We start from the raw sequence: 26,758 nt of genomic DNA, 5'->3' as shown, positions 1-26,758 counted from the left end.
TCTCTTATAGTGCTGATGAGCTTATGGAAACTAATATCAACACAAATCCAAGGCTTACTGCAAATGACCAGAAGTTTAGAGCAAGCAACACTTGGCAAGTGCACATTGCAGTATATGGCTATTTTATTTAATTTAAATTTTATTTTATTTTATTTTATTTTATTTATTTTTAATAAATTTACTTAATTTAGTTTTTAAAAAAAATCATTTTACTTTATTTTATTTTTAATGTTTATACAAATTTTTATTTTATTTTTTAACGTTTTATATAGATTTAATTACTATATACTTTTGAATTTTATTTTGTTTTATTTTTTAATTTCAATTTTATTAAATTTTAATTTATTGTTTTACATTTCTAATTTACTTTAATTTTAGCTGTATAAATTTTTTTCATTGCATATCTGTGTCAAACTTTGCATTTCCGCAATACTTGCTTGCTCTTTGTAATACTACACCAATAGAAATGTGTGAAAGAAGCAGTGGCTGTTCATTTGGCACATAGAGAAAAAACTTCAGTTGTCCTACATAACTTTTCCATTGAGATTAGAAGTGCTTAGGAGATGCACAAGTGGCGACAGATGTTGTACACAATGTAAGATGAATCAGTTCCTTTGAGTTAACAGGCACTAAAGACTTTTTTTTTTCTTTTGGCACTTGGCAAAAGCTTATTTGTGACGTTTTATCATCAATTTATAAAATTTGTCAGTGGACATTTTTTTTTTCAGAAAATTCCTAATGTTAGCTGTTAATTGAACTATTTATATTCATTCATTAGCATTAATACATTTGGTATCATGAACTAAGATCAATCAAAAGCATTTGAAGAGTTTAGATGCAAAAACCTGGGTGCCATCTGAAATTTGCATTGAAAATTTTCTCAGACTCCTATGTTTATGTTGAGTTATTTCACTTTAAAGACCATAAAAGAATTTATTTGTTGCCATAAAAGTGAAAATGATAAAATTGCTCATGTTTAAAGAAGATTTCCGACGGCATTTACAAGTTTTTGCATCTGAACTCTTCAATTATTTATACGATTAGGTGGTAAAATGTTCAAATGAATATACAATTCATTGTATCTATAATTTAACAATTAATAAATAACTAGTTAATAAATGTATTTAAATAATTATATTAAAATTAACTAATAAAAAGTGTTGGGGGAAAGGAAACAACAATTATTTAGCATTCAGTATTTATGTTAATTCATGTTAATGTACTTTCAACTGAGACAGAATATTGAGTAGGGGGGCAGGACTTTTTTTTTGTGCATCATTCCCTCATGGCAAACTAACGGTAAGAGCGGTGTGGTTAAAAATATTGTGGCTGAAGTCATCAAACTGATGTCAACAGAGATTAACCGCAACTCCAAATGGTCCAAATGTTGGAAGCAAATGTTCAGACTTTGATTGAAGATTATCAAAATAAGCAGTTTTTCAGTGGATTTAAACTCTACAAAGCTTTTCAAACAAAGTGGAACCTAAATGGTTCTTTTATTGCATTGTTATGTTTAAGTGTAAGATGAAAATGCTTGTTTTTAAGTACTTCGATGGACCAAAAAGGTTCCTCCTATGGGATATCGCTTTATAACCCCCGTTAAGAGGTTTATTTTTAAGAGTGTTGTGTCAAACTAAAATCCCAGAGTCTTAAACTCAACTTTTCTTTGTATCCATCTCCATCACCCGGTTGGTGTCTGGCCATAGACACCTTTGAGCCACCATTATTTTATCTTGGCGTCCTTAAAGGTCTGTAGGATCCAGGAGCCTTTGAGGGCAAGTGGTGCCTCTAGTGGCACATCAAGGAGGTGAAAGGAGGCGAGAGGTCAATGCTCAGGGGCTCCTCCACTATCTCGACCCCGTCCTAGGGTGCTGCCCATGAGGGACATGTCAGCATGGTGCACCTCTGATAAGGAAAGGTCAATCTGCTACCATCATCAGTGGCCCAAGGCCCGCTGAAAATACCAGAAGACGTCTTATATATCTCGTTTTTTCCTTTCTTTAGGCCCTGGAGAAACCCAAACGTTGCATATATTTCTTCAGCGTTTTAACTACTGAAATTCTAGAATGGTCATAGCTGTCATTCTGACCATTCATATGAGACGCTACCATTTTTATAATTTTTGGGAGTTCACATTTACATTTTAAGCTTATATTGAGGTTTTAGAAGTAAGCTTTGAAAGTTTTACAGTGTTTTTTGTAATATTGTAATATTAAACTGTGTAAATATGGTATTGAAGTGATATTTTCCCTGCAACAAACCTTTTCTCACACTATAAAACGTTTTTTGTTTTAATCAAATGGCCTTTTCTAGTAATCTCAAGTTACTTTAGTCAAACTGACAAAAATCCTATATTAAACCTGATTAACTTATTGAAATAAGTAGCATAAAACATTTGTTGTAAAGACTTTTTAATATAATTTTTCACAGCATACTTAGAGTTTTTGTCTGGTTTCTAATCTAAATATCTAAAGATTCTTAACTCAAGAAGCTTTATTTTTTTCAGAAATAAGTCATCAAAATTAAGTGAGTTTTAAAAATAATGTTTGTTTTCTGATTAAATCAAGGCTAATTGACTTACCCCTTTGTCAGATAAGTTTAACCTGCTAGCCAGAACTCACTTTTGTGCATTTACACTTACCTAACTTTAACAGTTCTTGATCACAGTGAGCTATAAACAAATATATATTCAATTAGATATCACTGGAAATAAGAAACTTTAAGCTTTACTATGGTTTTTCTAGAACAGGGGTGTCTAAACTCGGTCCTGGAGGGCCATGTCCTGGAGAGTTTAGCTCCAACCCTTATCAAACACACCTGAACCACTTACTAGATATACTAGAAATTTCCCGGCAGGTGTGTTGAAGCAAGTTGGAGCTAAACTCTGCAGGACACCAACCCTCCAGGACCAAGTTTGGACACCCCTGATCCATAAAGTTTCATCCTAAAAATGATGAAAAGTTATACATTATAAAGTAATGAGAAAGAAAAATTGCACTGTGTTCAATATTTGTTTTTTCATATACAAACACATGAAAACATTAATGTAATAACCTAGAAAAAATATGCCTTGAAAGCCAAATGTCTGAGTTTAAATTTCAGATTTGATGAAGAAAGCATGAAATATAAGATTTCTGTAAAACTTTTTCTGAGACTATATCGGTGTCCTTCTCTCCCTCACTGTCAGAAGCATTTTCCTCCAAAAAATGACCTTCCCAAACTAAAACAGTAACAGTTGCTGAGTAATTTAGTCTACATTCTCAGTTTAGATATCTTCAGAAAGAGGACATTTTGGGCTTTACTATCCTTCATCCAGAGTTTATAATGCTCAAAATGAAAAAAAAGTTATAGATGCTTGGGTAATGTTAAAACATTTCATAAACAAATATGTGAAATATGATAATCTTACTTAATTGTGATGACTTGCTTCTGAAAACAAAACGATATTTTATACTTGTACTTGAAAGTGCTTCTTGATTTAGGAATTTTCAGATATTTAGACTAGAGACAAGACAAAAAAAAAGCAATTTTGTAGTGTTGTAGATTAAAAAAATAAAAATGTTCAGTGTTTTCAAGCTTACAGAAATTATTATTGTGGCTAATTACACAAACAAATTCAAAGTGGATCGATATTCTAGACATTTATTCACAAATATTTAACATATATTTTTAATATCACCAATGTACTTTTCAATACACAGTAAAAACTTTAATATATTTTTTTAAATAGAAAAAGTATAGCATAAGGTTAATTTGACCATTATGGCAATTCAAGACATAAAATTTTGCTAAAAATAAAAATTGTAGAATAAATTATACATTCATTCAAAGTCAATAGGAAGACTGCAGAGACTTTATTTTTTATGTTTATGTACTTCCAACTGAAATTGAATATTGAGCAGGGGGTGGGGCTTTCTTTTTGCACATCATTCCCTAGTAGCAAACTAATGGTAAGAGGGGCAGGGCCAAGAACATTGTTGCTAAAGCCTAAAGCTGACATCAACAGGAAATGACCGCTACTCCAAATACAGAAGCAAATGATAAGATTTGGATTGAAGATTACTAAAACAAATTGTTTTTTTTCTCTGAATTAAGTTGCACAGATTCGTTTTTCACCTAAAGGATAACGCTATGCAGCAAAACACACATTGGAAATTTTGATTTTACAAATACTTCAAATAAAAACAGGGTACAACGGTCATATGTGTTTTTTTCCACACATTTAAAAACCTTCCAAATGTCTGCCTTGGATTCAAGTGCACAGACTTCTTCTTCTTCTTCACCAGCCCCCACCCGCCGAACCATCTCGCTCTGTTATTTCTGATTAGCTGTAAACGAGCAAATATTTTCCCAGTGTTCGCCAGGTTAGATCCCCATTTAATTAAACTGGCTCATTATGTCGCTCTCTGATTAGTGGAGGGGAATCAATTATTCAATTCACAAACATGGGCCGCAGGAGCTGGAGGTGCACAAAGAGCTGCTCATTTAATTCCAAGGACACTAATTAGCTACAAAGCAAAGCTGCAACTTTCTGTCTCTCTCTCTCTCTCTCTCTTCCCCCTCCACCCCTTCGCCCTCCTTCCTCAATTACGCTGAACGTAGGACACTGGGTGTGAGAAGCTGAAGCAGACAAGAAGAGGAGTGCATGATGGGAAACGCAGGTGGGGCGGGTCAAAGCGCTCCTTATTTGGCAGGAGTCCCGTCTTGTTAGTGGGGTCGAGATGTTGCGTACGGCGGTGCTATATTTGCTGATATGTAGATCGCAGGGAGAGCTAAGCATCCAGGAAACGACCCGAGGGATTTTCCAGCAGCTTCAAAACTCAAAGGCCTGCCACTTTTGTTCTCCACAATCAAACGGCGGGCAATTATCCGAATTATTGACAGCAGATTTCTCATTTCAACTGCAAATTAAGGCTATCAATAAAGCTTTCTGATGCAAAAGTGACTAATTAACCGACGGAGTGGAGCTCTGAAGCCGTGTTGTAAAAGGGGAAGGGAAAAAAAAAAAACTCCAGTCTGTAGCACGTAGTGGAAACACAGGGGAACTAATTAGTTTAATTATCAAAACAGCTAATTAAAATTACACAGTTGCCTAATTAGTTCTGTGCTTCTTGCTGTCTCTCTCTCCCCGTCTCTCTTATTTCCTCTTTGCCCTCTCACTCTTTAATTGACAGGTTGAAGTTAAATATAAAACAGGAGGGAGAGAGAGGGAAAACGGAGAAGAGAAAACACATACTGTATGGTGGGGTACGGAGAGTTTAACGCAGTCTCCACTGTTGCCGCCTGAGCTATTGGCAGCTATTTAGAGCAGGACAATAAATGACTTTCTTCCAAGCGATTTAGAATATTCTCCAAGTATGAGAACAAATCAAGAACTTGTACTATTTTTTTATAACCGTGACTAAAAATGGCATGGCATGCTGTAGAATACAGATTTTAGCTCAATGTGGAGAGTGTTGTGGACATTATGCAAATCTACTCTTACACATTGAGTGAATTCACTTTTATTGGGAATAAGGTTGTGTTCACACTTAGCAAATTTAGTTCATTTAAAAGGATCGTGCAATTGTGCTTTGTGGACTTTGGTGTGCACCAAGCAAGCGTACTAAGACCTTTAAAATTGTGACTCTCTGTTCACTTCCAAGCTAACTATGGTGTGATTGCAATGAAATGTGAACATATCACGGATCAAAGGATTCTTTGCCTTCTCACTCTTTAATTGACAGGTTGAAATTAAATATAAAACAGGAGGGAGAGCGTGGCAAAACCGAGAAGAGAAAACACATACTGTAAAGGCTCTTTGATGAGAACAAATGAAGAATATGTACTCATTTTATAACCGTGACTAACAATGGCATAGCATGCTGTTAAACACTTTAAAATTTTAGCTCAACATGGAAAGTTTTGTAGACATAATGCCAATCTACTCCTGAACCTTGAGTGAATTCACTTTTATTGGGTATAAGGTTGTGTTTACACTTAGCAGGTTTGGTTCATTTCGAGAGTTCACTCTTAGCTGATGATTGAATATGAAGCGTGTTTGGCATGCTGTCCCAGGAGAGAGCCCTGAGATCATAAGAACCTCGAGCCTGGGGGTCCCTCCCATTTGCAGTGCGAGAGGGGAGTTTGAGCTCAGGTAGATCTCGATGAACTCCCCTGCTGTAGTAGCTAATGAACAGATAGTGATTGCTTTTAAGAGATAACTACTTACTAGGTGCATGTCTATGGTGCCATTTTGGATTAGTCAATTAACTTAAGTTGCATGAAACCCACGTGTGTACGTGTAAACTTCGCACAGAAACGTTGGCTGGCTTGGACTAGAACCAGTGACGTTCTTGCTGTTCCTGCAGTGAGGCAACAGTGCTAACCAATGGGCAACCGTGCCACCCATCTAGGAAAGGAGAAGGACTAGGAGTGGAAGGGGGGAGTCTTCAAAATGAAGATGGCTGTTATATGGGACTCAGGGTGTTTATAGTGAATAAGGAATCGTCTGATTGGTGAATCAGAAATTGGATAATAAGGGACCAGCAGCAAACAATCATAAGCACGTGATCCTCTCAAAATTAGTTTATAAATAAACTTCACTTAAACTGATTTTTTTTTTTTGATGATGCAATTGTGGCATTCAGACTATGTTGTGCACCAAGCAAGCGTATCAAGACCTTTGAAATTGTGATTCTCGGTTTACTTACAAACACACTATGGTGTGATTGGAATGAAATATGGACACAACGTGGACCAAAGGACTCTTTGACCTCTCACTCTTTAATTGACAGGTTGAAATTAATTATAAAGCAGGAGGGAGAGAGAGGGAAAACGGAGAAGAGAAAACCCAAACTGTGTGGTGGGTTACAGAGAGTTTAACGCAATCTCCACTGTTGCTGTCTGCGCAATTGGCAGCTATTTAGAGCAGGACAATAAATGACTTTCATCCAGGCAATTCCAAATATCCTCCTTCTGAAGGCTCTTTGATGAGAACAAATGAAAATGTTGTACTCTTTTTATAACCGTGACTAAAAACGGCATAGCATGCTGTTAAATACAGATTTGAGCTCAACATGGAAAGTTTAGTGGACATTATGCTAATCTACTTCTAAACATTGAGTGAATTCACTTTATTTCGGTATAAGGCTATGTTCACACTTAGCAGATTTGATTTATTTATTTTTTTCAGGATGCAATTGTGCGATTTGAACTTTGGTGTGCACCAAGCAAGCTGACTAAGAACCTTGATATTGTGATTCTAAGTTCACTTCCAAACAAACTGTATTGTGTTCATAATGAAATATGAACACAACACAGACCAAAGACATCTAAATGAACCAAAAACAGATCATGAAATCACAAGATGCAACTATATGAAGACCAGAATACTTTAGCATACCTGCTTTTTCATTATTTCATTATTTCATTACAGATTTGTTTGCAACAGATCTTTGTTTTTGTGCAATGGATGCATTAATGACACTCATTTTATATGCTTTTTATGTGTTTTTATGTTCTTCAAATGATTAATCAAATATACACATATACATCAAATACATTTAGCCCATTCTACAGCTCTGTTATGTTCTATAAATTATTTTGCTAAATATATTTCAACCTGATTAATTAAGACATAATGTATCATTTTCTCTCTTTTTTCCTGGAACAAACACAGTAACAATGAAAGCACTAGTGTGAAAAGTAAATTAAATATCTTATTCTTTCAGGAAAATGGAGCAGTGATGAGTCATCCTGCACTGCACAGATTTTGGTCCAATCAGATACTCTCTTGAAGAAAGCCCTGCCCCTTGAAGCCACATTCAGCTGACCGGTAAGTAAATCATTGCAGTAATACTGTAGCTAATAATAAACATTGATGATCTGTTCAGTGTCTCCAAAATTCCAATTCCAACAAAATGAAGTAAATATAAAATTGTTTGACCTCAACAAGTCAACATGAAATTTAAATAGATTTGTTTGTGGCTTTATTTTGGGTGGTTCAAAGATGTTGGTTCGTTAAAAAATCCCTAATTCAGTCAATATTTAGATATGTCCTTTAAAAAGAGGCTACATGTAAAATTCATAGACCTTTAAACTGTTTTAATAAGTCTATTGTATGACATATGTAAAATGGAACATCTATTTTTTGACACTAGTTTTATAAGTACTAAATAATCAAACAACAATGTTTTTTTCAGATAACAAAGAGAAAGAAAATATTTTTAAAAAGGAGAATGAAACCAAAACTGGCTATTTCCTCCATGTTTGTGTTTGTATTGGTGTATGGTGATGTAAGTAATGCATGATTGACTTAGCAGTTTACTTCAAATAAACCATAATAATGTTCCTATAATGCAACATCATACATGCACCGTAACAAAAATGATCTAGTGCGATTTGAAAGCACAGTAAGAAACATTTGTATATGAAAACATGTGTTGGCTATCAGATTTAAAAAGCACCATCAGAGGGCCTTCTTTCAATGAATGGAGTGTCTCTGTGTATCAAATTGGCCTCTGAACATGCAAATGGGCCGGAGGGCCGTCCTACCACCTGGTTCCTTTTGGCCATGCTGGTATTTTTAGCAACGCTAATCAGCCAGCTTATTATTTCTCGAGTTCACAGAAACTTTGAACTCCAGACTCCCTCGGCCTAAAAGATTCATGAAGGCCGGGGCATCGGGGGACCTGCTTAAGTTTGCAGTGGGGTCAGAGATCGGCGTTATCCCTTCGGCAAGCGCAGAAAAACAAATTGCATATGTTAAGGGCACGCCTGGTACATAGTGTATTGTTCAACGCACTCTTTTCTTTTCCCAGTGTCCGTCCTATACCTTAAGCTAGATTTTAGGCTATTGCAGAGCCAACAGAACAGTTGAGTAAATATGGCCCCCCAAAATGTCTGAATGGACTGTTTGGTTGACCTTAACCATAAAAACACTCTTGAGTCAACTGGTGTTTGTAGACATTTTGAGTTTTGTATCACCTCTAAAAGACACCTGGTTGACATTTGGTTCCAATATTAGCATTTTATCCCAAGTCATACATAATAAAACCAGTAAACTTGCATGAAAAATGCTGTAGTAATACTATAGTGCTTTGAACCACATTATAATAAAGCACCTGAAATAATTTGTTGTTTTATTCTATAGATAATATGGTAACACAACGACTAGTCATTTAAATAAATGACCCAATACTGTAGTTTTTTACAACTACAGGGAATATTTTACTACAAAACACCACAGTTTACTGTAGCTAAAGTATACTACAGTATGTATTACTGTGTATCAGTTCATTATAGTTAATACTACAGTGTGCTGTTGCATTCATTAACAAAGAAAGGTGAATTCTTTACAAAAACACTACAGTATTTACTATGAATTACTACAGTACTTTATGTTTATGTATGAATTTATCTTCAAAAAGTATAAGTGGCTTTTGTTTTGCTTTTGTCATTTTTAGAGTTTTTTTTAATATAGATTATAAAGTTAATTTTATATTTAAAACCCAATGAGTTAAGGTATCTCAAACTATTTGAGGGAGCCGATTGCAACAAAACCCCTTAAGTTCAAAAACTAATCCTTGTGAGTACTGTGAACTTAATCCATTTGAGTTAATGAAGCAATTTGAGCACAGTGGAACCCAATAAGTGAAGAGAACTCACTGTAAAGCCCAATTAGTTAAGGCAATTCAAACCGTTTGAGTTAAAAAAAAATAATATGAGTACTGTGAACTTAATCCATTTAAAGTTGAAGTAATGAGGTATTTAACTAGCTCATTACCTTCAACACTGAGTTCAAAACTCTTTTCAAATGAGTAGAATTAACTTCCAGTAATGTTTAAGTTAACTGCACTCATTTCATTTGATGAAGTTGACTGTTGAGTTTTACAGTGTAATTTAGTGTATATATGCAGTTTTTGTTTTTATTATTTAACTCATTGCAGAATTTTTTTATAAGTTGTTAATTAAAACTTATTAAATCATAAAAATGTTTTAGTATTTGAGTATTTAAAGCTACAACCCATGGTTTTCAGTAAATAAATGTAATTTATAATTTGTTTCTTATATATTCTTAGCAGGTTTTGGGAATTATATACACTTATCAGTTACTTTATTGAGTGCACCTCTTCAAATGCAAATATCTAGTCATCCAATCACATTGAAGCAACTCGATGCATTAAGGGAAGGAAGATCTTAAAGATCTGCTAAAGATCTAACCGAGCATCGTGACATGGTTGGTGCTGCTAGTTTGGGTGCTGAGTGGATCTCCTGGAATTTTGATCATTTTTTAAAGACATTATAAACTTTCACTGGAAGAGAGCTGGCTTAAGATTCAATCAAGTATTTTCTGTCAAGTTCTATAGATTATACAATACCATCAGGGTTTGAAATGCCATGCAAGTGATTAAATAATGTCATATTTTTAATTTCAAAGTGAACTATTCCTAAGCGTTCTTTAATTTGTCCTTTGTTGTCACTTAATGAAAGTTTAAAGGGAATTGTTTAGTGCACTTGTAAACCAGGGGACTTTATTAGACTGTGAGTGAATATGAAAGGTCTTCCAAGTGAAGGCCTCTGTGTATAAAATGCAATCTCGCTCGGGTCTACCGGCGGGGGGATGCATGTAGATTGCAGGGTGAATTGCCTGCAAAGCTGCTGTCCGATTTGAATTGTCAATGCGTCGCCGTTTCATTTGACTCATACGGAGACCACTTTGGCTCGGATAGTGCAAAGACAGATTCCATCAGGTCCTTATCTGTTACAACCTGCGTTGCTTGCAATTGGATTCAATAGCGTCCAATAATAGTGTTATTTTTTTAAACATTAGGATACCTGTTTTTCTTTTTTTTTGCACTGGTCAGCAGCAGGGTGTGTGAGGATGAGAAAAAGGATATAAAAGGGAACCTTATTCTACCTTGTTTTCCCCACCTCCTGCTGTCCGATAGCATGAATAGTGCATTATTCCGATCGTTTTTCTGACTTTCAGGAGGAAAAAGTAATTTTATCTGGTAAAGGATATATTTTTTTCTTTCAGCCGGCCCATCCCAGGAGTGGTGTGCATTGTGCCGGCTGAAGAAATCTCATCACTGTATTGATACATCACAAAAGCCAAGCGCAATCATCGTCTGTGAGAGATCCTCCGAGACCAATTTACACCCCAAAGACTTTGACCATAACATTTAAATCAGCAAAAGCGACTAATTTAGTGTTGGCTATGATAGTTCTGAATACAATTATTGTACCCTCAACGTGGCAGAATTCATTAAAATAGCCATATAACTTGATATCAGTGTTAGTCCAATTTTTATTCCATAATTTCCTCGCTCTGAAATAATTGGACCTAGATCACGTTTTAGGGCCATGGGAGAACTTTGATGGGACTCATTTGCAATGAGGGTGTCTTTTTCAAACAAGACGTTAATTAAGTGAGAGTATTCGCTCTCCAGCGCTCTACCTTATATATTTTTTGACAGCTTTAAGGAATTAAAGAAGCGGTTTAGTCCAAAAATGAAAAAAAAAACTAATTATTTATTCACCTTCAGGTCTTTTTGAAGCAACCTGTATCACTTTTTGTCTGCTGTGGTAGAGAAAAGTGCATATTTTGAAGAATCTTCATAAAGTTTTCTTTATTATATGGCATGTGATAGATTTGCTGGGTGATTTTGAAGCCATGATTTATTGGTAATCTTTTTCTGTTAAGTCAAGATTCAATGATTGAATCATTTCTCAGCTCAATGAGTCACTGTGTTAAGGCCTGGAATTTATTTTCATAATGTTATGACTGTAGTTTTATAATGCTATATGGTTTTATACTTGTATCCCTTTGACTGAACGCTCTACCAAATGGTTGGCCATGTTTTGACTTTTAAATAATGACTGTTAAAGTCACTTAAAGAATGAAAGAATGTTTTAAATAATGGTTTACACACAAAACATTGTTGGTTTACAAAAAAAATAAATAAAAAAAATCTAACAAACGCTACACTTGATTTTGGTTTTATTGTAGAAAAAAACATGTTAAATGATAATCTGAAATATTTTATTGCATATTTCAAAAATTAATATGATTTGGCATTCAAAAATGTTTTATTTTGAATATTTCTTAAATAAGTTGGTCTTGCACTTCATATTTTCAGATTTTTCATAGTATATGTATTATTTCTAGTGCTTTTACCATAAACCGACACAACAACTATTTGGTAGAGGCTGCTATTTTAGAAATTATGGGATGTGTTCAAACAAAATGCATTGAGTGTGTTAACTAGCGACATTAGGATTTAAGATATGCAATCCTTTTTTTTTCTTGGTGGGGTTTTCTGATTTTCTTTTATTTATTTTTTTGTATTTTTTATTTATCTGCATTCATTTCTTACTGTCATAGCAGTATGATTTTGTGGACACTTTTATCAGAATATGACTGTTTTCAAAGCATTGATAGTTTCTATTGACTTATACATTCTCAGAGTATTTTAAGTCATTATGCTTACACACAGTTTAAGATTTAGCAGATTATTTTATATTGTTAGAGGTTTTCTTGAATTTTTGACACTTTTATTTACAATTGTCATGAAATTTGAAAACCTTATTAACAAAAACGTGTACTTTCAATTAATTGTGATATTTTATTTTATTTACATTAAATGACCCTAAAAGTTATGACTTTAGTTTCAAAAAGTCATGACAATGACAATACAAGTTTAATAACGTTATCCTTTATTGCCAATATTTGATTTTATTCGTGTTAGTTTAAAAATTGTAACCCCTAAAATCTAGATTTGTTGTTCAATATATCAGTAATTTAATCTCATATTGTTACAAACACTCTCCAGTTTGTGATGAGAATTGTGTTTTTCAAAGTTTTCTTATTTTAAAATGTTTTTGCTTTATCATACTTTCAAGACGTACTACTTTTAATTAATTTTAATGACTTTATTAAGACTCAAAGATTGTTGAGTTCACAATTGGATTTTACATAGTTTAGTCCCACTTTATATTAGGTGGCCTTAACTGATATGTACTTACACTCAAATGAATCATATGTTACAATGTACTTATTGTGTAGGTGCATGATTTTACATTGCACTTATGAATGATTAAATACCTGCGTGTAATTACATCTGTTATGTAATTGCATTTATAATTACACTGTTGACTATTCCTCACACCATAACAAACCTTAAACCTACCCATACTTGTCCCTAGCCCAAGGATGGGCAAACTTGATCCTCGAGGGCCGGTGTCTCTGCAGAGTTTTGTTCCAACACTAGTCAAACACACCTGCTTATAGATATCTAGTGATCTTAAAGACACTGATTAGCATGTTCAGGTGTGTTCGATTAGTATTGCAGCTAAACTGTGCAGGCCACCGGCCCTCCAGGACCGAGATTGCCCACCCCTGCCCTAACCCTACCCGTATTCCACCACTTCAAGAGAGAGTGTTCTGCAATACATTAAAAACACAGCAAGTACATAGTCAACACAATCTCACGGCAATTCGTAACTTTTTCATTTAGTGGCTAATTCGTACAAATTCGTACGATCTAATTCGTACATTTTAGTACGATTTGCGTATCCCCCAATGACGGTTGGGTTTAGGGGTGGGGTTAGGTGCCACGCCTCCTTTTTAAAATCGTACCTTTTCTTACAACTGAACTCGTACGAATTAGCCACTAAACTGCCAAAACGTAAAATACTTACGTTTTCTCGTGAGATCAGGCTGACATAGTAATTAAGGCCACTTCATATGAAGTGAGACCTACTGCTTTTTTGTGATATAGCCATTTATACCTACTTTAAAAATGTGTTCGTTTGAAAAACCTAAAAGATGTGACCAATATGATCTTTCATCATCTGGAAAAGAGCTGTGTGATGATTATTCAAACACAAAACTGAAAAATTCCTTCAGCTTTTGAAGTCACAGAACTGCATTGCTTTAAAACTGCACAATAAAAATTCGCCATTTTCAAGATTTCTTAAAAAAAAAAGAAAAGATTTCTGCTGGTCCTGGGCTCATACAATGAAATTCCCATGCGTAAATTTAATGTGAAGTTCACCAAACATATCATTATGAGCCGTAGAGGTACTATTCCCAGTTTCTTAGTGTGCTAAGGAAAGATAAAAGCAAGTCTCAATTTGCCTTCATGTTAAAAGTTCAAGTCAAATATTCATCCTTTGCCTGAATCACATTCCGAATTTTTTTCTTTTTTTGGTCCTCTAGAGTCGAGCGTGTTGGTATCAAGTCAAACAATGTGTGCATCTGTTCAAAGAGTCAGAATAAGATGGGTGAAACTCTTTAAGAAAAGCCTTTTTTGATTGCTTCAGATGCAGACGTTCGTCTCTTGGAACAGAACAGAGCTGTCGCAAAACTCCATCTTATTTACATTTTCTTTTTTTCCCACCCCACACACATACGCCGTGCCGTTCCAGAAACGCAAAAAGGAAAAGGGAAGGAGCCCAGAAAAAGAGTGTCTTTCAATGCCAAGGTGCCAGGGCCTTCTTTTTAAGCCGTAAATGTTCTGACGCAGGAGAAGAGAAGGCGATAATGAGAGCTGAGCTCCTTTCCAAGACGTCCGTATTGTTTTAATTGTTCCAGCCGCATAACGGAAGAGCTGAGCTGCAGCGCCAACATTTAAAAAAAGAACAAACCTGGCTTTTTCCAACGTGTTGGAGCAATTATGTACAAACCCTGTAATTATGCATATCTTTTTGAAACATGTAAAGCTGTATGGAAATGAGTCTGGGCTGATTTAACTCCACGCCGCGCGCCCCCCACCAGCAGCGCATTGTTTGATATTTCAGACAGTTTGGGAGAAGTAATGGGGACTTTAAGTCAAGGTTTCTGCGCGTGCAAACGTGGGTGTGAGCGCGCTGAGCTAAAAGGGGAAGCTTTAGGCCGTTTATTGCGGGAAATGGTGGGAAACCACTACAAAAACACACCCTGCACGTAAAACTCTTTCCCCATGCTCCCGCCTCATCGCCACTTTCCCTCCCCCTTCACATGTGACGTCTCACCCTTAATTAAGTCTGCTGGGGTTTGAAAGTGTTGAATCTTCTTTAAAGACCATCTCAGCATATTTAGAGGGCCATGCGAGTGTGCACATGGTAATCAGGCCATCCACTGGCATTTCCAGACAGTCCCCCCCCCACCACTTGTTTTCCCACTGATTTCTAAAAAGATGCGGGATGTCTGAAGATGAGAAAGCCGATTGTTCCTGACTGTAAGTGAGAATATCTCTGCTCGGCACCTCTGTTTGGTGCAATTACCGCTCGCTAATCCTTTCAGAAAGAAATTCAATTACTTTTATCAAGGTTATTTCATACATGATAGACAGCGCTGATGCAAGGACGCAATGAAAGCAGGCGTTTTGTGTTTCTGGCCAAATAATTGAGCTACGCTTGCTCTTCCAGGAGAATGGTCTTCCCAGAACCGCGACAAAGCGACTTGTAACAGCTCTATGAGCAACCAATAATGGGGACATTATTCCGGTTCAACAGGAGCTAAGCACCTGTTACTGCTCTTCAACGCAGAAGCCACACTGACATTTAAAATTTTCATTTTCTACATTGATAACAGCTTATAGGCGCCGGTAAACCGACGACGACTCTTTAAATGCGCGCAAAGTGGCGAGATTAAAATCGAATAGGTGTTTAGGTTTTCTTCCTCCCCCGTTTTCTCCATTCCCTCCTTTTTCTGCTTGACTTATCTGCATTCGTTCCCCTAGACCCCTCTCTCAGGGAAGAGCGGAGGAATCGGAGTATTTTCCCCCCTCGCCTTCTCCACCAATTACCCCTGGATGGATTTTTTTTGGAGTGAAGCCGGATAATTGTGTAATTATCTGGGTGAAATGGGAAGTCTAATGTGTTGAAGTGGGAGTTTTTTTAAGCCGTGATGTGGAAGGAGGATGGCAGGACCAACCTGCCAGAGAGGTGGACGCTTAACCAAATTGATAAGTGAGAAGATAAGTCCCACTCGGCTGAAGTATACAGTATGACCACCAATTCCACCTTGGAGAAGGCCAGGAGGCCTGGAAATTGAATTTATTTATTTTTCCCCGAGTAGACAAACTCAACCTAGATAAATCATCTGCTTGTGAGTCTATTTGCAGAGCTATTATTGTTATGTACATACTAAACGGATGTTGAATCAATGAGTACGTTTACATAGACACCAATAATCCAATTTGAAATACGATTAAGATAGTACTCTGATTATTAGTCTACCATGTAAACAGAGGTTTTTGATTCATTTAAACTGATTAAGGTCATAATCGAACTAAACAGAATTCGAATTAAGACATGTGAAGAATGCCAATTTTAGTCACATTATTGTAGTGCAGTACAGACATGTAAACACCTTAATCAAAGGATTACAGTCGTGAAGGATTTTCACTACCTTTTGCAACAGGATAGTCTGTACACTCTCAGAAATAAAGGTACATGAGCAGTCACTGAGGGGTTACCTTTTCAAAAGGTATACATTTATACCTAAAAGGTCCATATTGATACCTCAGGGGTACATATTAGTAGCTCAAAAATACAAAAGTGTTTCTCTTAAATTTTTTTAGTTACTAATTTATAGTTTTGAGGTACCAATATTGACCCTTTAAAATACAAATGTGTACCTTTTGAAAAGGTAACACCCCAGTGGACCACAGAGGACCACAGACACCTATCAAAACAACACTCTTCCAACAGTTCATACTCGCATCCAATATCTCATTTGTGATGGAGGGCATGCATGAAATGTTACTGCATGAAAGTGAAAGTGCCAAACTGCAGTTAAAGTTAAAAATGAAACATCCGAAATTACATGAATCTCCAGAGTAAATGTGGATTGTGTGGTGGCGCAATGACATTAATCGAATTATGTGCTATAACAAGTAAAACTAGATCATGAAAGCAAACTCATGTAAACATCTTAATCATATTATTGTCCTGGCCAAAGTCCCTCAATTGGCTCGTGCAATTATGGCCTCCCAATCATCCCTATCCATCGAATTGGCTCTATCACTGTCTCTCCATTCCACCAATAGCTGGTGTGTGGTGAGCGCACTGGCGATGTTGTCCTGTGGCTGCCGTCGCATCATCCAAGTGGATGCTGCACATGTGGTGGTGTGGAGAGACCCCCCTCATGATTGTGAAGTGCTTTGGGTGTATGGCCATACACAATAAATGCGCTATATAAATACACACATTACATTACATTGTCTATGTTTACATGGACATCAGTAATCGAATCATTTTTCTTATAATTTGATTACTGATGTCCATGTAAACTTAGTCATTGTTAACTAACTTTTAAATGCTAGTTTTATAAAACACATTTTTGTTAGCAGGTCCAAGAAAAATAAAATTAATTATAAAAATATAGCAAAACCAATTTTCTCCCTTTTTAGTCAAAATGTCATTTGGCATGATAAAAAAACAGATATTAACATAAAATTTTAATGGTGTAAAAATTAAACACGAATTATATAAAAAATAATCGAATGAAAACAAAAATGTTTTACTGTAGATAAAATTAAATATAAAAGCAAAGATATTTAAATACAAAATAATTGGACAACATACAGAAATTTTTTTACATTTCTTGTAAAATAGCAAAGATTACTGATTGATTCGTAAAATTGGGGGCCTGTCCCGAGCAATGTGCTTAACTGTGCCTTCATGAGAGAATTATTGGAAAACACACCTGAGTTTTATGATTTCCATTGGAATTTCATCTAATGTGTTTTTGTTCCTATACAATGATTGGCTAAACTACCCAATGGGCGGGACTTTGAGACAGACAACTAAACACGATGTGCAATATTCATTCATCAATATCGTTCACCATCAGCTGTATACAAATCTGTGGAATTTCCCTTGGGTTCTCTTTATTATGTATATACTGTAAATGGTAATTCTCATGAAACTACTCAGCGGGCATCTTGATATTTAAATGACATCAAAACAAAAAAATTGATTTGATGAAAGTCAGCTGATGTCAAAGCAACTTCTAACACTGGAGTTAAAAAAATCTGTTAATTCAAAAATTTTTCATGCTGATGTTATATGTCAATTTGACTTAATTTGATACAAAATCCAGTGTAAATGTGTCCGTTGTAATTGAAGCCTTTAGATGACTAACACTTTTTTATATTTTTATTATTTTTATTATATTATATATAATACTTTGGTCCCACTTTATATTAAGTGTCCTCAACTACTATGTACTTACATCAAAAAATAAATACAATGTACTTACTGTGTTTATAATGTATTTGATAACACATGGTGCTTTTGAGTTGGGATAGAGGTTGGGTTATGGACAGGTTTGGTGGCATGGGTAGGTTTAAGGGTGGGTTAAGGTGTAAGGGATGGTCAACAGTGTATTTACAAACGTATTTACAAAAGTTAATTACAGATGTAATTACATACATGTATTTAATCAAGCAAAGTACACAGTAAATACATGTATTTACACAATAAGTACATTTTAACAAATTATTAGTTCCTGTTTAAGTACATATTAGTTAAGGCCACAATATAAAGTGGGACCAATACTTTTTGTGTCATTATTTTGGTGGTCAAAAGGGCATCGATGTTTGGATATCGAATGGACATCAAGATTTTGACCTTAAATGGATGAGCTTTTTTTTAATGTTTTTTTTTTTTTATGTCATTTCAACACAGTCTCACGGCAATTAATATGATTTAGTGGCTAATTCGTATGAATTTGTACGATCTAATTCGTAACATTTAGTACGATTTGCTCATCATTCCATGATAGTTGGGTTTAGGGGTGGGGTTGGATTCCACGCCTTCTTTTCAAAATCGAATTTGTACGAATTAGCCACTAAACTTACAAAACAAAAAATAAATATGTTATCTCGTGAGATCAGGCTGGTCGTTTTAACTTCTTTGCATTGTGTAATATAAAGAGTGACCTCATATATCCAAATTTAAGTATAAACAAACCTTTTGTTGCAAAATAACATTCAGACGATCCTCTTGGCTCCACTTCCTCAACTGCCATGATTTAATCAATAAATCAAATAAACAAACTACTGGAATCCCGAGGTGGTTTGTTCCCATTTAACTTGCACAATATTACATTGACCCTAAACCGCTTCTCTTGGTGAGCGCGATTCGGCGCTGGCAGATGTGAGATCTTGGCTCCAAGACAAAGCTGGTGGTAAACAGCAAACTTGTGAAAATGAGGGTTTGGAGGGAAGAGAAACAACACAATGAAAATTCAGGGGGAAAGCAACATGAGATATGTTGTCTCCTTCAGCGGTTGTTAGGAAATAAATTGCTTTTGAAAGTAGAAATGTTTACCTCAATTGAGAGACGTTTTATGCCCTTGACAGGAAATTATTTCACAGCTTCTCTTGCGGTTGCTCTTTCCAATGGTCATGTTTTCTTAACCTTACAAAATAACTTGGCCTCCACATTCACCTCAAGTATAAACACTTATTCTGTGTTTTGAGGCCTCTCTCAACGGGTACCTTAACTAATTTCTTTCTTCTGTGGAGGAACTGCCAAGGCAGAATAGATGGAAAAGAGGTATGCTGCTATTCTGACTACTCCCCATATTTGCCCTTTGTGTTGACTATGTAGCAAGTGGCAGAAAGTAAATCGAATGTAGAATTGCACTGACAGTCAAAAATGGGACTTTTTTTTTCTTTGGGCTCTTTAAATTTTGTATTAGAAGTATGCACCTTGCCTGCATAATATTGCAGCTGTTGTTGTTGGCGAAACAAATCATATGAACTGTACAATTGAGAGTCAAATTTGTTTATGGCTGTTAATGTTAGCGTAGTTTAGGCGCCGTTGGCCCATTGTTGGCTTCCTGACCAATTTAGGACTTATCGCCTCAGTTTAATTGAGTATGTGGCAGAAGTTTGCGGACAGACGGAGCGCCTGAGGTGAAATCTGAATGTACATCAGAAGAAAACATTGCTTCTATTCTCTGTTAGTTTGCGGCACTAATGATTCATTTTATTACCAAACACATTTTCATCTGAATGCCATTGGAAAAGTTTTCGGACCACAAACTTCTAAAAACAGATCGTGACTGATGAAAATTATTACAAACACTGGCAATATCTGACAAATTCAACCTTGTAAACAAAATAGAAGAGTTAATATATATATATTACATGTTATATATATATGTTATTAGTTAGAGTACATATATAGACATAATCTATTGTCTGTGTATATGAGTGAACTAATCAATTTACTGATTTGTTCAAAACACTTCAATTGACATTATTCAATCACTAACCCAATTCATTCTCTTGATAGTGAATCAGTACCTTGACTGATTTGTTCAAATGAAAAAATGAATCAACTTCATGCATTTGAATAATTGAATCATTCAGTTTATCAATTTACTCACTAATCTGTGGATAACTCACAACAGATTCATTCGTAAGCTGATATGAATCACTTAAATTAAAAAAGGTAAGGTCCATCCCAAATTGCATACTTATGCACTATTCTACGCCCTTTTGTAGTATACATAGTGTAAGTAGCGCAAACTCTATTCACACACTCAATGACTGCTGCATTGCTCACGTAGCAAAAGGGGCGAAGCTTTCGGGCATTGATGTTGGATTACTTTACTGATTTTGGATTGTAAAAGCAACATTTTCCTATGAGAGTGATTATAGCACCCTCCCGATGGTGAATGTGGTTATACTCATGGCAGGTATTATTTGGCAGTTTGGTCATGTATTTAGCAAATTTGGCAACCTTTACACATCATCTGGAAAACGGTTTGAATTTCCGCTTAGTAAAACACTATTAGTGGTCCACTTGGGACAACATATTACATACTTATACTATGCTGTTGAGTGTGTAAGTGCATTGGTACATAGCGTCTAGTGTACCATTTGGGACTCAGCTTTAGTGAGTTATTCTTTTTAGCGATTTGCTTATATTACGTTTAATGTTTGCTGTTTATGTTACGTTTCTTTATAGCCATGAGTCTTATTTAAACTAGGGATCTTATCATTGAATCAGTCATTTAGCTGATTCATTAAAAAGCAGGAATAAAGCAGCTGCATGAGATTGAATAAGTTGGTGATTTATTCACTTAACCAATTCATTTTTTGATCAAAGATTTAATCACTCACCTGAAAACATTTAAATGCACTTGAAGTTGATTAGATCACACTTTATTCTGATGGTCCAGTTGTAAAATAAGTTACAATGCATCTACATGCCAACTAATTCTCGCTAGATTTTAAGTAGACTGTTAGGTTGGAGTTAGGGTTAGTGTAAGTTGACATGTACTTGCAAAGTTTCTTGTAGTCAGTTTAATGTCTTGTAGGGGCTGTATCAGCAGATAGCAAGCAGACTAATACTCAAATGGACCATCAAAGAAAAGTGTTATTCTTGATTATTTACTTTTCCTGCTGAATGATTCGAGTCATTAAATGATTCACTTAAATGGTTCATTTAGAAGTACAGATTCATTTAGAAACACCATTAGTAAATGTTCGCCCAGGTTTTACACTGGTTACTACTATTGAAATGTAACAACATTTAGTTGGATTGGATTGGATTGAAATGTCTGTATTGTTCCCAATAGTTAAGTTAACAGCAATAGTTCCCAATAGCAGCAATAGCCGACACAGATCAACACTCGAACAATCAAAGAAATAAGGTTGGAACAAATGAACGCAAATATCTGTTGGACCTAGCCCATATCTGAAATAAGTATACATTCTGCCTGAAAATCAGTGGTTTTCATCTGCTTAAATGGACATAGCCCTCCATATGGCTCTCACCTCATATACATGCCCAATACTGTTACAATTTGTGCCCGAAATCTTTTAAGATAGGGGAACAATTTCTGTAAATATGTTTTTACTTGTAACCCTCAAATCACCATAGCAGCCTATGGTAAAATGTTTACAGTAAAATGTGTGTATTAATTTTAAAATTGCCATATAAATTTAGCTTTTGTAATCATTGCTTATATGAAGAGCTTAGACGCAAAAACCTCTAAATGCCATCTGAAAATTTCCTCTAAAAGGAGTTTTTTTTTATCAGGTTTATCAGGTGTATGTTCTGTAATACCACTTTTATTGCAAAGAGTAAGTCCTTTTCCTGATCTTTAAAGTAAAAAATCTCAACAGGCTGAGAAAAATGTTAGTTTGCTATGGAAATCTCAGAGGTTTTTGCATCTGAACTCTTCATATATAATGTATTTCAAGAGTTTAAACTTATCTGATGATTTATAAAAGCTTGTTTGGCATGCTGTCCCGGGAGAGAGCCCCGAGCTCAAGGACTCCTCGAGTCCGGGGCTTCCTCCCATTTGGCAGAGCGAGAGGGGAGCCCGAGCTTGGTGGATCTCAGAACTCCCCCGCTGCTTTAGCTAAGGGAACACAAGGGTTAGATAAATGCTTGGTTTTTTATGTATATTGAATGTCTTTGGATGGTGGGAGAAAACCGGAGCACCATGGGAAAACCCACGCGGACACGGGGAGAACATACAAACTCCTCACAGAAACATCCACCGGTCCTAGGGGGCCAGGGCCGGCAGTGTTCTTGCTGTGGGGCTCGCAGTGCTAACCACTGGGCCGCCGTGTCGTCCAGTCAGAGGTAAAGGTGGAGGAAAAGGGGAGGAGGGGGGTTTCTTCCAAACGAAGATAAAGTGAATTGAAAACTGTGGTTATTTATAGTAGCTTAGGTCTCGAATGATTGGAAGATACTGATTAGCAAATTCGAGACCAGCCGTGATAAATCATAAGCACGTGATCCTCTCGAAATTAGTTTATGAATAAACTTTACTTGTGTGTGTATGTTAATGTATACATGGATACACTGTAAGAAAATCCTGGTTGCCCTAATTTTGTTAGCTGAATCCAATTAACCCTATTAGTCAATTTAACTTATATTATGTTAAACTGACTTGAAAAAGTTTGCACAACTTATTAAATTAGCTTAAAACATGATTAACTTAGGTTAATAAGTTACAATTACCTAAAAACATATGCTGTCAGGACTAATTGATCATCTGTATATGTATAGTATTCATTTTTAATTTCTTAAGGTTACTTTATCATCTTGAAAAACCCAATTAGGATTCTTTTGTTATTATTATTAATATCTATAACATGAATGCTTGTCTTATGAGTTATATTCAGACTTACAGATTTCATGTGCCCTTCAAAATTACTCTCTCATGACCTCATGCAATTTGCCTATTATATAACGCAGAAGTATTCGCATTCAAACACAGGTAATGCAATGTGTGCCGTTCTTTTCTTGTGATATTGCAGCGTTGTACCTTTAAATGGTGAACGCATACAAATTCTGACTTGTTATGGAAGGCACAGGCATAATGTCTTTCTGTCAAATGTTCATAGTGCAAAATTAATAAATGAGTCACACCTGGGAATCGAGGTTTCATCAAATTTCACTTAAAGAGGCAGCATCTATTAGCACCTCACACTTTAGCAGGAGGCATTTTAAGCAAACAACGTGCTCCATCAAACAAGTTAATGCTTTCACAGCTCATACATTCAATTTTGCAGCGGATATTGGCGCAACCTCTTTCGAGAGCGATGGCACCACAGTTTATCGAGCACCTCTCAACCGCAGATACAAGTAAACAAAAACACAATGGTACTCCAAACGCAGGGCCCTGTTTGCAGCTGACCCTCTCTCAGTTCTGACTGTAGCGTGTGCTGTTTAAAATGAGCCGTAAAAGCGACAAATGGTGGTAAATTAGGCGCAAATGGATCTGGATTGGACTAAAAAGTTGAATGTGGACTTCTCGCACTATAGTGCTGCTTTCAAGTCAGCAACAAGGGGGACAAAGTTAACAAAGTTTGGTATTTTTATTTAATTACAAGCTGAATTCAACCTTCATTCAGTTTTATGCAACATAATTTGAGGTTACACTTTATTTTAACAGCTCTTTTGCGATTTTCTGTTGACTGTAGTCACACTTGCAGGCCGCTTTATTAGGTATGCTCCAGCTTAGACTCCATTTTGCAATCTGAACTACTTTAATTCTTTCTGTATTATGTTTCTTATGAACATGACAGCATCATGTTGCAGATTTGTTGGATGAACATCCATGATGCAAATCTGCCATTCCGTCAGACCTCCAAAGTGCTTTGTTGGAATGATATAGGAGGACTCTCATTTGAGTTGACATAAAACTCATTATCATTTTCTGATTTGAGGTTTTAGACATTGTATGTTATCCTGCTTAAAACACCCATCACAAATTACTGTAGGTACACTGTAGTTATAAAGGGACCACATGGATAGACTCAAAAACATGACTCTGGAAGCTGTTGTGCTCATCTTAGTTTGTATGTGTTGTGCGTTCGGAGATCCTCTTCTGTAGACCTCAGTTGTAACGAATGGTTATTTGAGGTACATTTTTCTCTGACCTCTGGCATCAAGAGTATTAGAACACTAGAATTAATTCTTGTTATAGATCTACAGTTTCTGAAATACTCAGACCAGCCCATCTGGCACCAACAGCCACTGCATGTTCAATGTAACTTTAATCACTGTCTTCTTTATTCTGAACTCCAGTTGATTCTCCTGACCATATATATACATGGCTAAATTAATTGAATTACTGGCATGTGGCTTGCTGATTAGGCATTTCATTGTAGAGTGATAACTGTACAATTCACTCTCCCTATGTTGTTTACACTAGTGCGTTTTCATTCTAAAATGGTGTTTTATAATGCAATTGCTTTCCATCCAGACCATTTCAGAAAAACATTCTCTGGCAATATACACATCCTAAAATGCATGATATGTGAGCATATATACTTACAGGGCATGAATTACTTAAATGTTTTTAATTATGTTTAGCACTATTAAAGGTAAAATATCCAAATGTCTTCCTTTGAGAAACATTGTTTTCAAATGTTTCAATAATGTTCCCATGTATTTTCCCCAAACTGTAGATCCTCGGCCCATCTTTGCTCCTAAAGGACTAGAGCTTTCTTGGGATGCTGCTTTTTTTACCAAATCATAATAACGATCACCTTTTGACATCACCTGTTTCAAGTCACATCACTATTTAACTAATTTTCCTGGTTAAGCTGCGGTCACACTGGACTTTTCTCCCCATAGACTTCCATTCATACGCACGCGAATGCGTCAGACTGGAAACGCAAGATCATACATCAAGTTTCGCAGGTTGCTGCGGTGCAAAGTTAAACTTGGTCAAGCTTGGTGAACTCTGACCTGCGAAATCACATCACATGACTGCATGAGACCAATTGAGGATCAAAACATAACATCTCTGGACAAAAATTTAAAACATTGAGCAATCGCTCGCTTTTTTATTGTCTAATTATCTTGGTTAATCCCGCCCCTTTTCGCAGCATCGTACAACAGAATTTCACACACATAAACTCTAGTGTGACCGCAGCTTTACTAGCCCTAACGCCCTACATTTGCTGAAATCCATACTTTCTGTCTGCTTATGTAATGACGGGAGCTTGACAAATCAGGGAACGTTATGCAATAGTCTAGAAAAGCAGTCAGATAGTGAGTGTGGATAGCCATGCCTTTATTTTCCAAAGTTTGCGCTTCAGTCCATCTTTACTGAAACAGAACACAAGCATTTCCAAATCTAAAAGAGGGTCTTTAGCATTTTCATTGTTGAATTTTCACCAATTTGAATCTTTTTGGCTCGAGACTTCTGGTCTTATTCACTTCCATTCATTTTTAGACGTTAAAAACAGCTCGTTTTGTTGCTTGATGTTGACACTTATATGTAGAGCAAGTAGTTTGATCGTTTTCTGCTGTTTAATATTCCTAGTCATTTCTCCCATAGGCAAGTGAATCGAAAGTTCTAAAACAATCGCAAAAATGAGCGCACTTCTGCATTGAAGAATAGGGTCAATACTGGAAAACTATGCAAAACCACGGAAAACTATGGAAATCAGATGTAACTAAAATGCACTATTACTGTATGAACAGCACCTTTGACTGTAGGTTTAAGATTGATGTGTTACAAAGAAACTGACAGACAACACGATGTCTAAAGCACACTATCAAAATAAAAACATTACTTGAGTTTAAAATACTAATTCACACAAAAAAAATGAAAGTGAACTCTTAATAAAAGTTTTGGACCTCTTAGTATTCGGATTTTCAGTGCAGTGTGTTCCCGCAAATGCGTTCAAAACAAGATTCCCAACTTTAAAACTTGCAATCTAGATTAATGCCACTGCAAGGAAAATGCAGCATCCACTTGACAACATCACCAATAATCCTGATTGAATAGTGATGATGACTGTCATAAAGGCTACGCTTGTCTGATCAAGTTACTGCGTTCCGACTAACGACGACAACTGTGGGGGAAAAAAAAAGAATTGACGATAGCTAATTAGCAAATCCATAATGTTTCCCTCCTTTTAAGCATCTCCCTCGAGGGTGTTTTGAATCATTATGCAAATGATGTTGTCAAATGTCAATTAGTGCAGGAAGAAACTCTCATGATTTATTATTTTCAAGAGTACTTTTGCAGAGGGAAACTTCTCCCACTAGTCATCAAAGGAAATGAAAGATGAGATATGTGTGTGGGAAGAGCACACGCGAGTGTCTCTCACCCGCTGTGGGGAGCGAAAAGCTTCATTTGTAGGCAAAGGACAAGGGAACGCTTAAGTGGTCCACTCGGGGACAACACCAAACAGACCTTTGACATGCACCGGCTAGGGTTTAAACACAAGGGCTCTACATTTGGACGCGTTTTCGGCTTTTTTTAATTCACTGCAGATGTTGTAATTAACGT

General features: G+C 36.0%; 1 protein-coding gene across 21 annotated transcripts in view; it reads left to right on the top strand.

Annotated features, from left to right (window-relative positions):
• The window catches only part of arhgef39 (Rho guanine nucleotide exchange factor 39), a 247,881-nt gene that overhangs the window by 58,254 nt on the left and 162,869 nt on the right, over nucleotides 1-26,758 (top strand). For all 21 annotated transcript variants that reach the window (XR_015942060.1, XR_015942058.1, XM_088649793.1 and 18 more), the window contains one exon: nucleotides 7,713-7,816. The gene's annotated coding sequence lies outside the window, so the exon portion shown is untranslated. The remainder of the gene's footprint in view (nucleotides 1-7,712; nucleotides 7,817-26,758) is intronic.

This window comes from Danio rerio, chromosome 4 (genome assembly GCF_052040795.2).
Source record: "Danio rerio strain M-AB ecotype USA chromosome 4, GRCz13ab, whole genome shotgun sequence".
In the NCBI taxonomy this organism is placed as follows: domain Eukaryota; kingdom Metazoa; phylum Chordata; class Actinopteri; order Cypriniformes; family Danionidae; genus Danio; species Danio rerio.
Note: the sequence above shows the minus strand (reverse complement) of the source record. Positions and strands in the feature narration are given on the sequence as shown.